Raw genomic sequence first — 14,737 nt, 5'->3', positions numbered from 1 at the left:
GAATTGTCTGAAATCAATGGCCTAAGGCTTCCACCTAAAGAAACTAGGGGGGCAGGGAAGAGCAATTTAAACGAAAATAAACCAAATAAATAATACGAATACAAGCCTCAAACCACAAAATAAAAAGCTATGATAAAGAATATAAATTAAAATGTGGCAGACAGACTCTAACATAAGTCCCAGTGATTCCTACCTCCTTGTGTTCACGTCTTTGTGTAATCCCCTCCCCTTGAGTGTGAGTGGGGTTTGCGATTTGTTTCTAGCCATATAAATATGGTAAAGGTGACGGGATGTCATTCCTGTAATTAGGTTATTTTATATGGAAAAGATGATAGGATGTAACTCCCATCATAATGTTATATAAAACTCTGTCTTAGCAGACTTGAACCAGGAATTCTCCTTATAGGTTCAATGGAGTGAATGGCTGTGTTGGAGAACCCCATGTGGAAAGGGCGTACGGTGTCCACTACAATCTGAGAGCAGCCTTCAGACAGTAGTCAGAAATAGCCGCCTCAGTCAAAAAACTGCACAGAAATGAATTCTGCTTAAGCTGATTCTGAATAAGCATGGAATCAGATTCTCTCCAGTTGAGCCTCCAGAGGAGAACACAGCCCAGCAACTCCTTGATTGCAGCTTTGTGACATATTTTGTAGGATGAGTCAATAGGACTTGCAGATGGATTGGATGTGGATGGAACTGAAGGAAGCTCTGAGAGGGAGGAGAATCAAGTATGATCTAGTTTGATTTGGCACTGGGTACATTGTGATTTACTAAGCTAGGACCGACCATGGAGTAACGGATGGATGGTGAGCCCAGGTATCAAGACTTTTGTACTAAACAGATAAACATAAGGGAAGGGAAACAAAAATAATGTCAACATGGAGGGGGAAAAACATAAGAGACTTAAATATGGAGAACAAACTGAGGGTTACTGGAGGGGTTATGGGAGGGGGAATGGGCTAAATGCGTAAGGGGCATTAAGGAATCTACTCCTGAAATCATTGCTGCACTATATGCTAACTAACTTGGATATAAATTAAAAAAATAAAATAAAATAAAAAAACAAAAGACTTCTGTACTGCCTGTGATAACTGCAAGGGGAGATATTTAAATTTAAACCTTATAAAATAACCACAAAACAAATGGTAGATTTTCTCCCTTTTTCCCCTGAAGCCTTCCACTTAAACCAATATTAAATTCTATTAACAATTTCTGTGAGACTCTATTAAGTTCTGTTTAAAATGATTTCATTTCTGTGGCAATATCAGAGGTAACTATCTGGGGGAAAATGTGGAGTAGTGCAGAATATACTATATTTGGTCCTTCTACTTCAATTTTCTAAATAACACATGAATTTATGAAATAAAATCCATTCCTTAAAAATCAATTCCACTAACTCGTCCATTGACCTTTTAAGCTCTGTAGATCCCTATATTCAAATCCCCGTGTCAGAGAGTTTTAAAATCTTACGCAAAGACTAAGGAAAATGTCTATTTTCTAGGTTTTGTTAAGACATAGTGAGGTGAAGTTAAAGTCTTCTAATTAGCCATCCCACAGCTGTGTCTTCTCATTTGCAACCAAATGACACTCAACCAAGAGGAGGAATTCTCCTCCTGTGAATTCTCCAAAATTATTTAGAATTACTTAGAATCTAATTTTTATACCCGGGGAGATTCATAAGAAGGAGTCAGGCTCATTACTGCTTATCAGAAATTACTTTTCGTCTCAAGTCCTTTTTTACCCTGAAAGGCCAATTTTGATAAGAAGTGGAGATCTGAGTCAACGAGAGGGGAAAATCATTGCAAGCAGTGATCAATGGAGTCCAGTTTGCCAGGCTTATTTAAGAGTTGCCAAGAAATCTTCTTGCCAATGACCAAATCTTACAAAATAATAAGTACCCTACTCTAAATGTGCTTTGAAAGCACTGAAGGAAAATCATGTATCTGCTGTGATTAAAGCTACATCATGATGCTGTATGCTTGAGGACAGAGTATAAGAAGGAGCAAAGACAACTGAAAATAGGTGATTTGTTAGTGTTATGTTATCATAGATTTTTTTCTTTGTTTTCCACACTTCTGTGTAGATAATATTGTGAGAGAGGGTGGGAGCAATGAAATACTTTGCAGAAATCTTATACTTTCTTACTCAAGCATAAATCAGCTTATAAAATTGTATGAACAGATCTCCGTTTTGGTAAATGTTATATTTCTAGTAAAATGTTTGTCACCAAGAAGTATCATATCATACAAGAGCAGATATAATGCTAGAAATTAATTCAACTAAATTTGCTTTGATCTTATGAAATCACTGTTAGTATTTGCCCTAAGCAGGCATATTGAGTCATTTCCATGGCCCACAAGGCCCCACATGGTCTAACTCCTGCCTTCTTCCTCTTCCCAACCCGTACCCCTCTCATTCTGCTCTAGCCATCCTGGCCTTTTCCTCCTGAAACAAGCTCATTTCTATCCCAGGACCTTTGTACTCGCTCTTCTGTCTGGCTGGACCACTCTCCCCTTAGTCTTCACATCGCTGTCTTTATTCAATTCTTAGTTGAAATATGACCTTCTCAGAGAGGCCTTTGGTGACCACATCATCTAAAATAATTATATGTCCACTCAATGACCACCCTCTGCAATCATTCTGCATCTCATCACACCATCATCTACAAAGCAGACACCTCACAATCTAAATGACTTTTATTAATTGAATTACTGTTTATTGTCTCTCCCCCCCCAACACGCTTGCGTGCAGTCACACACACAAACACGCACGGATGCAAACTGCATGAACACGTAGATGTTGTAGCTTTCCTCTTCACCATTATATCTGCAGTGCCTGAAATATCACATACTATAGAGCAGACATTCTGTAATATTTATTGGACAAGTGGTTGAAACCTGCAGAACAAGAAATCTGAGGTTTGTCTGTCAGATTTGATAATCATATGACAGGATTACCGAGCACATGGAACCAGAGTCTTTCCATCATTAAAATTAGTAGGTAGTAGTAATAATCATAGCCGTCATCATAATTCTAAGTGAATTCTTATTGATAAAATGAGGTGTACCGGATGTTAGGAGGAGGCTTCTTCTTGGAAATTTAATTGCTTTATGTCTTTGGATCAGTCCTGTTCTTTGGAATGGAAAACCTGGTCCTTGCGTGTTAATTTAAGAAAGATGAACTGAGGTCAATACAAACACACAAATAGTCCCAAAGGGATAAAATCCGTAAGGTTAGAGCCTCCACCTGCAGGACACAGGTATTTTATTTTATTTGTAAAAGTTTATTTGTACAAATTTGTACAAATTTGTAAAAATTTTTATTTTAATTGTACAAATTTTATTTGTAAAACAGGTGAGGAATAGATGTTTCTGTTTGCATACTCAATTTATATGGTGATGGATGAAAAAGGCTTGTCGATGTTTACTGGTTCAAGTCAATGCATATTAGATTTGATCTTACAACATGAGCAAGACAATCCTTATACATTACCAGTGTGTACTGAATATACATAAAGGCACCATTTGGTGATTCTAGATATTGATTTTTTTCAAATACTCATCTAGCATGATTCATTTCAAATCTTGGTGCTGCCATGGCGTTTTTCCAGACCACTTCAGTGTGGTGTGTGCTCTCCATTTCTCTGACATCCTGTAGCAATTATTGATAATTAAATGTGTCCTGTCTTGTGCTATTTTTGCTTTCTTGAACTCTTACTTGGGGTTCTTTTTGTTTTGATTGTTTGGGGCTATTGTTTAAAATTTAAGACATTTTGTCTCATCTCTCAAACTGGATTTTTAAGACAGAGATGATGCTTTAAACCTGTTTTTGTACGCCACAGTTTATGGCACTGTGCCTTGCACAGCAGGAAAGCAATACAGATGTTGCCTGGCCAGCGATTCCAGAGGGTGGTTGCCACACCCCAAATACCCCATCTCAGCCTCTCTGTTCTCAGGTGGAAAATACACAGTAGGTGTTTTTGCAAAAACAAACAAACAAACAAACAAAAAAACAAAAGGAACCTCTTTCCCACAGTCTCTGTGAGTATTGATCTGGAGTGACATTGTTGCAACCTCGAACATAAACATATTTCTTGCTACTGTGCCATCAGAGATTAAATCTTTGGATGTAATGAACTAGAGTCAGACTACCAAGTTCTTCAGGTCCTCAGATAAAATGAAAAACACATTAGTTGTGGTGGTTTGTTGTTATTGTTTTTTTCCTGTTTCTGTGAGCCATAGCAAATTGTGATTACTCTGTTCGCAATGAATAGATAAAAGGCCTTCTCTTTTTCGTTATTATGTTAGGCAAGAGTGCAGGTAATTTTATCTCTTGTAAAGATTACTTAATTCACCTTCCTGGAGAAGGAAGGGCTGAAGTAAAGCTAAAACCTGTTTTTCAAGAATGGGGTCTTTGTGGCCCTATATGTTGCTGGCCTGGCTTGTAATTCATTAAATCCTTTAGCAAAACAGATGGCATTGAAGGAGACACGTGGACAGAAAGAAAATGCCTGGCCACAAAGAGATGTAGTTACAAAACCAATTCAGTAATGAATTTGGATATGGGAAGGATTTTTTTTTTAAGAAAGGGATCTTCAGAAAGTAAATAAGAATACCTCAGATTCCAGAAGGGGTAGTAACAATCCACTCTAGCAAGAACAGAAACAATCAGGATCTAAATCTAATTAGTTTCTCATTTTAGTACAAGATTTTCAATTGCAAGCTGGGTTACACAGTGTACTGTGTATGGAGCTTGTAATTTTCCCCTTGAAATATTGCTTAAGCCATTCTTTAGAGACTCCACAATGTAATACCTGGTCTTTCACAATTATCCAATTACGTGCATCCTTTTCCTCACAATTCAAAGCCTTCTCCATAAACTCTTTCCTGATCATCTCTGCCTATAACAAGTTCTCTTGACTCAGTTCCTATAACCCTTACTGCATATACTTCTCATTGAAATCTTAATATATCCAGTTTTAATGTATTTCCAAATGGAAGGTGGTGTCGACTAAAGCAGCTGGTAAGTATCTTGCAAGACCAAGAGCTAAACAGCTGCCCCAAGTACTGATGGTATAGAGGAGGCATCCCAGCAAGGCTCAAAAAGACAGATTTTAAAGCCAGAAAAACTTAGATCTGAAACATGTCTCCTCCTTTTACTAGATCATTATGTGGCTGTATTAGTTTCCTATGGTGGTGGTAAGAAACTATCAGAGTGGGTAGCTTAGAACAGATACGCGTGCCGTCACAATTCCGGAGGCCAGAACTGAGATCAAGGTGTTGGAAGAGCTGCCCCTTGCCTCTTCGAGCTTCTGGTGACTCCAGGCTTGTGGCTGCACCGCTCCATTCTTTACCTTGATGATTGTACCACCTCCTCTTCTTCTATGTGTCCTCTCCTCTGTGTGTCTGTTTCAAAATTCCCTCTGCTTCTTTCTTTTTTTAAAAAAAAATAATGTTTATTCTTTTTGAGAGAGCACAAGTGGGGGAAGGGCAGAGAAGGAGAGGGAGACACAGAATCCAAAGCGGGCTCCAGGCTCTGAGCTGTCAGCACAAAGCCCAGTGTGGGGCTCGATCTCACAAACTGAGATCATGACCTGAGCCAAAGTCGGATGTTCAACGAACTGAGCCACTCAGGTGCCTCTCTGCTTCTCTTTTATGAGGATATATGCGAATGCATTTAAGACTCATTTGGATAATCCTGAATAAGCTCTTTCTCTCACTATTCTTATTCTTAATCATATCTTTTGCCATACAAGGTAATACAGGTCCTATGGGTTAGGGCGTGCATGTATCTTTTTAGGGCCCACTGTACAACCTGTATGGTAACCTTAATGAAATTTCTTTTTTTTTTTTTTTTGAGCTACAGTTTCTTATCAGTAAGAGGAGGACAATGTCCTTCCATTATCGTGGCTGTTAAATATATTTTTTGTGGAAAACATGTTTTGTAAGGTCACATAAATGGTATTTCTCTGATGGACCACCCACAGCTATTGTAATAAATTCAGCCCCTGCAGCACCTCGTCCCTAGTAGTGTGTTGCATGTGTGTTCGTTAAGAAATGTGTTCAGTTATCAGATGCCATTAGTCATCTCACCACCACCAACCACTGCCGCCAGACCCTGCTTCAAGTACCTTGGCGGAGCCATTGCTGCCAGCACACAGGTCCATGCCAACGGCCCTGCTTCCCGACATCCCCACCTCTGCCAGCGAAGTGTTCCACAGCCAGGTCTACTTTTCACTCTTCTGAGATTATTATTTTGAGGAGCTGCGGGTATGTTGCCATGGTGGACTACATGCTGCCACCACCGTGGTGTAGCTGGTTTACTCAATCTCTCAAGGTGTCAAAGTTGTACTATATTCTTTGTAGTCTTCCCTGTGCACGCACTACTCTGCATCCCTACCAAAACGGAGACTTTGTTCTCTGTCTCCGACTTAATGTAATTACCTCTGTAATAGACGAGTCCCGTGTATATGAGTCCATGTATGGTTAGGACAGAACACAAATCACAGTGGCAGTCCCGTGGATTGTCCTACCTCATTGATAAATGAGGTACTGTCATGGCTCAAGCCAGTTTGTCTGAATTAGTACTCTCTTAAAGGGTTCTTACCTCCCTTGTGCCAAGAGACAGATAATGCTATGAGCTTGCCAGATGAATCCCAGTGATGAGTACAGCTGAGACTCAAGCTAGAATACTCCATTCCTCTTTCTCTTAAACCTTCTATCTCCCTGTCCTCCCACCCACCCCCGCTCACAAATATAAGTAAATGCACCTTGCATGGCATTGAGAATATGATAGGTGCTCAATAAATACAAACCATTTTCTATCCTATATCCACAGGGCTTTGCATGCATTAAATAGTCCATAAATATGGTTTTACCAGTAAAATATTTAAATCTCTGTTATATAAGAAAAATAGAAATATCCCTCATAAAATTGCATTTACTTCAACTGGGCCTCTGACTTTAAGGTCTACTACTGTTAATTTTCTGGTTATTAGTAATAAGCCCCAATATGGACCTTTGTACATTCATATGTGTGTAAGTAATTGCACACATGCCATTTAAAATTCTTACTTCCTAAACATTTGCTTTGCAACATTGCTAGCTGTACTAAACTCTTTTACCTATAAGAGGGAAAGGTCTCTGACTTTTATGTTGTAAACCCAGCAAAGGGTTTTGCCAATTTTATAATAATATTTATCTAGTGCTTTTCTCCAAGGAAAAACATGCTTTTTTTTGACGTTTTTCAGGTGCCAAAATGTCCATATTTGCAATTATTCATGGACAAAAAGTAAAGATAAGAATTTTGACCCTTGTTTTATAAGTGAGAACCTGAAGACCTAGAAAATTGTGACTTACTCACATCAATGTAAAAGTGTTGTGCCCTCCCTGATGCAAACTTGGGATCATTTCAGCATCAGTGTGCCAAGTTTCTAAGCATTTACTGTAATTTTTGTTTCATGGACCAGTAATCATCTCTTACCCCTGAAATCACTGTGGAATGACACACTCCAGGTCTAGTTGGGGCCAAGGGAATTAAAGTAATTATGATGTAAACATGTTGGTATTTATGCTAATGCTTGCTAGAAAATGCAACCTAGAGAAGGTGGATTGACATAAGGCCTTATAACCAGTGTGTTCTCATTAAACATGTGACGGCTGAAAATGCAAGAAGGCTGGCAAATTTGTGGGAAAAAAATAAATTGAAAATGTTACTTAAACGGCTGACTTAAAAGTAGAGGAAGGGATGGAAGAATTTAAAAAGGCTGTTTAATTAGGGAAAAACGTTTAAGACTTGATCTAGATACGTGGGAAATGGGAGTGGGATTCTTTCTCTACCTTCATCACATCCCTTTTACACATCATGGCATTTTGCTTCAGATTAGGACATTGTCTCTTTTCTTCCCCTGATGGGATGTTAAGAGAAATTTGATAGAATTTTTATCATCGTGGGTTTTTGTAGGACCTAATCCAACAGCATTGGTGCCATTTAGTAGATGTGCCTGCTAACGCAGGAGGCAGAAAGAAGATAGGTGTGAACTCCTTCCCCTAGCTATGTGATCTGGAAAAAGTTTCTTTGTTTTTATGGACCTTCTTGTTTTCTCTCATCTGTAGTATGGGAAATAATATCAACAGGGCTGTTATGAGATTCAGATGAGACAGTTTATATAACAGTGCTGGTAAAGCATTGGCCAGTACATATGTTATATAATAATGAGCTTGTGTCACTGTCTGTCACCGCACTAGACCTGTTTTCTTATTGGAAAAAAGAATATAATCAAGCAAATCAACTTCAGCCTCCTTTCTAATTTAAATCTTATGTGTTCATATGTATATGAACATACATATACATATGTATGTATATACATGTACCTATATATGTGTGTATGTATGTGTATATGTATGATATTCATATCTACGTTTCTTCATTGTTGAAAAATTGGGTACATACAGTTGACAGTGATTTCCATCCTTGGGGTTTTCTCATGATAGAATATCTGGCTTGAGTTGACAGCATTAGATAGAAGTGGAGACTACGTCAACCATTGTAATTGAATAGAAAGTAAGATGTTATGGAGACAGTGGTTTAAACCCTGAGTACTAACTCAACCAGGAGGCAGGCATTAAGAAGCAAGAATTATCAGATCCATGGCCTCAGTTTAAGTGAGTGAGTACTGGGATCAGAGAAGGGAGACAATTTAGCAAGACAATTCAGAGCCAGCCAAAATGATAGCCCCCAAAGAGTTAACACTAGATATGAAGTGAGCTGGGTTATAGGGAGCAAGTTCAGAACAAGAGGGACATATCAAAAGCAGCTACTTCAAGACTTTCTATAGGAACGCTTACTGATAAAAACCCCTTAATTGGTATTCTTTGCTGTTGATAGGCTGTGCAGATATTAAGGTAGCACTTCCTTGGTTATCATCTATAGCAATGATATCAAGGAAAGCACAGAACAGTCACCAATATCCAATATCCAAGGTTTGGATGGCACAGATAAAATTGTTCCACAACTGGCAGACACTCAGGCCAGAGGAAGTGGTCCTGCCCCTGGGCTTTATCCGTTTACCTTCACCAACACACTGGAAAGCCATGTATTTTTTTTTATTTTTGTTAATGCTTTTATTTTTGAGAGAGAGAAAAAGAGAGAGAGAGAGAGAGAGCACGACTTGGGGAGAGGCAGAGATAGAGGGAGACACAGAATCCATAGCAGCTCTAGGCTCCAAGCTGTCAGCACAGAGCCTGACAGGGGGCTCGAACTCACGAACTATGACATCATGACCTGAGCGGAAGGCGGATGCTTAACCGACTGAGCTACCCAGGTGCCCCTAAATGTTTATTTATTTTGAGAGAGAGAGAGAGCACGTGTGCACATGCACACAAGCAGGGGATGGGCAGAAAAAGAGGAGACACAGAATCCCAATCCATGCTTATAGTGTAGAGCCTGACATGAGGCTCTATCTCATGAACCAATGCTCAGTGCAACCAACTGAGCCACCCGGGCACCTCTGGAAATCCATTTAGGGTGATTCCCAACATAAACCTCTCTACACTACCCTATCTAAGATGCCTTGCAATTTTCTCTGTAAGAAAGCTTTCCTATATTTCCCTTTACGTCAACCCTTGAATTCTTGAGGGCTCTGGTTACAGAAAGTCTGTCACTCCCAAATTTTTCATCACCATAACTTCTTAGTTTAGGTAAAGAGCCCATCTTTTCTGATCTCTGTGGTGTATCAGATGGGAGGCAGTAGAGCAACCTGCCTGGTGGGGAGTATTTTATTCCTGACATGATTGAGAATTGTCAGTGCATGGCAGTGATAAAAAGCAGGTCAACTTTTAGTTGGATGTATTATCGTTTCTTTAAAATTCTCTACAGTAGTGCAGCCTCTTATTTTCTGAACCTCAGGTAGATCCCCCTCTACCCCGGCTTTGGAACAGCATTGTCAAAACACAGACTTTTGGAACTATTGCTATAAGTTCTTTTTGTTTTGGTGGGGGGTGGTAGCAACAAAGCATGGTCTTTATGTTTTGTATTTTTATTTTTGAGAATTTTTTAAGACACTTAGGCCTGCTCAACAGCCAAGTGTTTGTAGAGTATCTGTGGAGTCCTGTTAGATCAAGGACCTGTACTAGATACTAGAGTTATAGTGAATCAACCCTGCTCCATGCCCACTGGCAGCTCAGACATCTAAACATCTTCCAGATTGTCCAGAAGCTTTTTTTCCCCTCTGTTTCTTTATATTTGAAAATATTCAACCTTGCCCAATACAACTTCTTACTCAACATGTCTCCAGAGGCGAGGGAAACAAAAGCAAAAATGAACTATTGGGACCTCATCAAGATAAAAAGCTTCTGCACGGCAAAGGAAACAATCAGCAAAAATAAAAGGCAGCCAACAGAATGGAAGAAGATATTTGCAAGTGACGTATCAGATAACAGATTAGTATCCAAAATCTATAAAGAACTTATCAAACTCAACACCCAAAAAACAAATAATACAGTGAAGAAATGGGCAAAAGGCATGAATAGACACTTTTCCAAAGAAAACATCCAGATGGCCAACAGACAAATGAAAAAATGCTCAACATCACTCATCCTCAGAGAAATGCAAATCAAAACCATAATGAGATACCACCTCACGTCAGTCAGAATGGCTAAAATTAACAACTCAGGCATTGGCAGATGTTGGCAAGGATGCAGAGAAAGAGGATCCCTTTTGCACTGCTCGTGGTAATGCAAACTGGTGCAGCTACTCTGAAGAACAGTATGGAGGTTCCTCAAAAAATTAAAAATAGAACTACCCTACGACCCAGCAATTAAACTACTAAGTATTTATCCAAGGGATACAGGTGTGCTGTTTTGAAGGGGCACATGCACCCCAATGTTTATAGTGGCACTATAGACAAAAGCCAAAATATGGAAAGAGCCCAAATGTCCATGGACAGATGAATGGGTAAATAAGATGTGGCATATATATATACACACACATATACATACAAGGGAGTATTACTCGGCAATCAAAAAGAATGAAATCTTGCTATTTGCAACAACATGTATGGAACTAGAGTGTATTATGCTAAGTGAAATTGGTCAGAGGAAGACAAATATATGACTTTACTCATATGTGGAATTTAAGATACAAAACAGATGAACATAAGGGAAAGGAAGCAAAAATAATATAAAAACAGGGAGGAGGATAAAACATAAGAGAATCTTAAATAAAGAGAACAAACTGAGGGTTGCTGATGGGTTGTGGGTAGGTGGATGTGCTAAATGGGCAAGGGAGCATTAAGGAAGACACTTGTTGGGATGAACACTGGGTGTTATACGTAGAGGATGAATCACTGGATTCTACTCCTGAAATCATTATTGCACTATACGCTAACTAACTTGGATGTAAATTTTAAAAAATAAATACATATATTTAAAAAAAGAAAATATTTATCTAGTACCTTCTAAGTGCCATGTACTGCACCAGATATTGGAGATCGGGTTAATATAGAAATCCTTGACTATCATGATGTAGCTTCCAATCTCCCATAGATGCTTACCTTTCTCATTTATATAAATAAAATGATAAAAACTTAGTCACCTACTTATTACCTTCATGACTTTCCCTATATTGGCATATCAAAAGTATTATGTACTTTAGATTTTCTTTAAATTGACACACTCTTAAATTTAGAATCATTTTAAAAGAAAACACTTTGTCTCTAAATACGTAAATCGATATTTCTATGGCTTGTGATAAATATAATACACATAAAGATAAAAATATGATGGAAACAAATCCAATTAATAATTTCTAGCTGTATCTTGTGATCTGCCAAGACCTAGGTTAGTTAAAAGAGAGATTAGCAAAGATTAGAGATAAATGTTAACCAATGTAAAACATTTTCCTTGAACTCATCACAAGTATTGACAAGGAAATAATGTTGTCGTATGTGCCTTGGCATTATTTTATTGCTTCTCCTGTTCCACCTAACATGGTCTTGTTCCTTCAGTAGCCACACTGCATGCTTTCCAACACCCCTGTATGAAGTTACTGGTTTACATACTGTTTTTGTGTTGAGAAATATTTTTTTAAATTTTTTTTAATGTTTATTTATTTTTGAGACAGAGGGAGACAGAGTGCGAATGGGGGAGGGGCAGAGAGAGAGAGGGAGACACAGAATCTGAAACAGGCTCCAGGCTCTGAGCTGTCAGCACAGAGCCTGATGTGGGACTTGAACCCATGAACCATGAGATCATGATCTGAGCCGAAGTCGGATGCTCAACCAACTGAACCACCCAGGCACCCCGAGAAATATTTTTTTTTGTTGAAGGCCTAGAATTCCTTAAATAGGGATTGTGAACCTAATTCTAATTTACCTTCTATTTCTCTAGTAACTTGTAAGCAATGCACTTGCACTGCATTTGTAGCTATCCCAATATCTCTTCGTTCATTTTCTTTTCTATTTACTGTAGAATGCAGAGTCCTGGACCTCTTGGCCACAGTTTGACAGCCTGGAATCCTAAGGAAGATCAAGACTTCTAACAGTAAGGCATGAGTCTTTTGCAGTTGTGCTTCCTCCGCATGGGATGATACTACGATTTGATTTAAGCTTGAATTTGGAAGGTTCATTCTTCTCAGGGAAATATATGTCATCTCTGGACTTTTGCCTCATACTGGCAGTAGGCATGCTTAACTAAGTAGTCAGGCTGGGTTAGCTTTCAAGATTGGTTTCTTGATTTAGTATAGATCAAAATTCAAGTTTTATTATGATGTTTAAACTCTCTTTGCCAGTTTAGAACAAAACATGATAGAAGGAGAATAAAGATGAATAACAGAAACACTGCTTCAAGCATACCATTTGAATAACAATCTGGGTCATTTTGCTGCATGCTGTACACTGAAAATATATGGCACTTCTTCACGTGTTTCAAATTTTTAGTCAATATGAAGTTATGCTTTCAGGAACTAAATAAATACACTGTAATGACCATGTCTAGCAGGCAATTGCTGGAGCAAGACAGGTTGTGTGGTGTCCATAGAGGAAAATACTACTGGTTTTGACCAAGTGATAAGAAACAATCAAGTACCAAAGAAAGACTGTTAATTGAGTGGGACATGTGACTATTTTGCCTCATGAATATTTGAGGGAACAGAGTCAGAACAGTAAGCATTTCTATTCAAATAGCAACAGTGGTATCCGGTAACTGAATGAATATCGTAGTATCTGTGAACTTCTGCACAGACCCTGTGAGACAGCAGTAGACTGTCCTAGTGATTTTGTTGTAATCATTACTGACTGTTGTTTCAGTTTTAAGTTTGTTGGTTCCTATAAACATATCTTTAAGATCCTATTTTTAAATTTGCTGCTTCCCTGAAAAAAACATGGGACTTCCTGATTCAGGATTCCCCTTTTCCTACATCATGTTTTCCTTTTTCTTGAATCAAGTGCTGATATACTCCTTGCTAAAACTGTAACTCATTCAGTAGTTCTTTAGTTATTTTCAACTCATGTCCTAAGTAATCTGTTATAAAGACTGTTGTTCTGGAGGGTAGGACCCTTCATAATTTGTCTACTTTGTCTAGGAGGGTCTGCACCAACTGAGAAGTTAATTCTCAGAAAAAGGCTGGCTTACCATGAGATGGCAGTAGAGAGCAGCTTGGCATACAGACCCATTTGACTAGGTTTTTGAGCCAGACTGGGGGCTGGGCCCTGTGGGAGGAGCTAGACAACCAAGGTAAACTACTTTGATTGTGCTCTTTGTATTTATGTGGGAGTGCCTTTTGGACGAAGGGGCATAGCTGTTAAGAAAAGTCCCTTATAGACACATCCGAGATGGATAAATCAAGAGAAAGAGAGATAATTCCTGAAATACACCAACTTCAGTTGATCAGAGTTCTGCTTCTCTCTCTCTTACACACACACACACACACACACACACACACACACACACACCACTGCACAGTGCACACACAGAAAGGAGAGAGAGAGAAGGAGAAGGAAGGGCAGAGAGAGAAGAGAAGAGACATACGTGTTTGATCATTGAAAAGCAAGGCTAACTGAGATCAGCAAGAAGCCAGAAGGCAGTTGTGACTGATCAGGAGCCGCATACAACAGCTAGGTTTTGAGGCCACATACCTTAGCAATGCGTTTTCCATCCTTAAAGGTGTCAAAGCATCAATGGAGTAGACAGTAGGGTGTAGGTTTTATCATCCTTTACATTTTGGTATCTTCTATTGTGCAGAGAAATCAGGAAAGTTAATGATAGATGGCATTTTCAAAAGCTGTAGCCCAGGAGGTGACGTGTATTACCCATGCTCTTTTAGTTTAACTAGTTAAACTAGTTAATTCGGACTAGAGAGTCACTTGTCCTAATTATCAGTAGCTTATCCTTTCCAAATCATAAGAGCAGAGGAAATTTGATATTCTCTCCCAAATGTAAAATGTATTAAAAGAGTTTGAAATACATTCATTCTCATTTTCCTTAATTAATATTTTGGTCTATGAGACAAAATTTGGGCCACAAGGGAGTATAGGGTATCATGTCTGATTGTCTAGTAAGTTAGCATGATAATCAATTAATGTGTCACAGGATCCCTCAGAAATTTTATCCTTCGAGGATATCTCATCAGTCATATATCACTATCCCAACTCTTATTTTTTTCCTAAATAAGAAGTCTGAGATAGGAGAACAAATGATATAGTATTCTGTGTTCCAACTTTTCTTACCTTCAAGGAAAATCT

General features: G+C 38.7%; 1 protein-coding gene across 1 annotated transcript in view; it reads left to right on the top strand.

Moving 5' to 3' along the window:
- The window catches only part of SEMA6D (semaphorin 6D), a 576,018-nt gene that overhangs the window by 253,443 nt on the left and 307,838 nt on the right, over nucleotides 1–14,737 (top strand). Inside the window, exon 3 of the mRNA XM_045449833.1 lies at nucleotides 12,468–12,539. The gene's annotated coding sequence lies outside the window, so the exon portion shown is untranslated. The remainder of the gene's footprint in view (nucleotides 1–12,467; nucleotides 12,540–14,737) is intronic.

The sequence above is a fragment of the Leopardus geoffroyi genome, chromosome B3 (genome assembly GCF_018350155.1).
Source record: "Leopardus geoffroyi isolate Oge1 chromosome B3, O.geoffroyi_Oge1_pat1.0, whole genome shotgun sequence".
Lineage (NCBI taxonomy): Eukaryota > Metazoa > Chordata > Mammalia > Carnivora > Felidae > Leopardus > Leopardus geoffroyi.
Note: the sequence above shows the minus strand (reverse complement) of the source record. Positions and strands in the feature narration are given on the sequence as shown.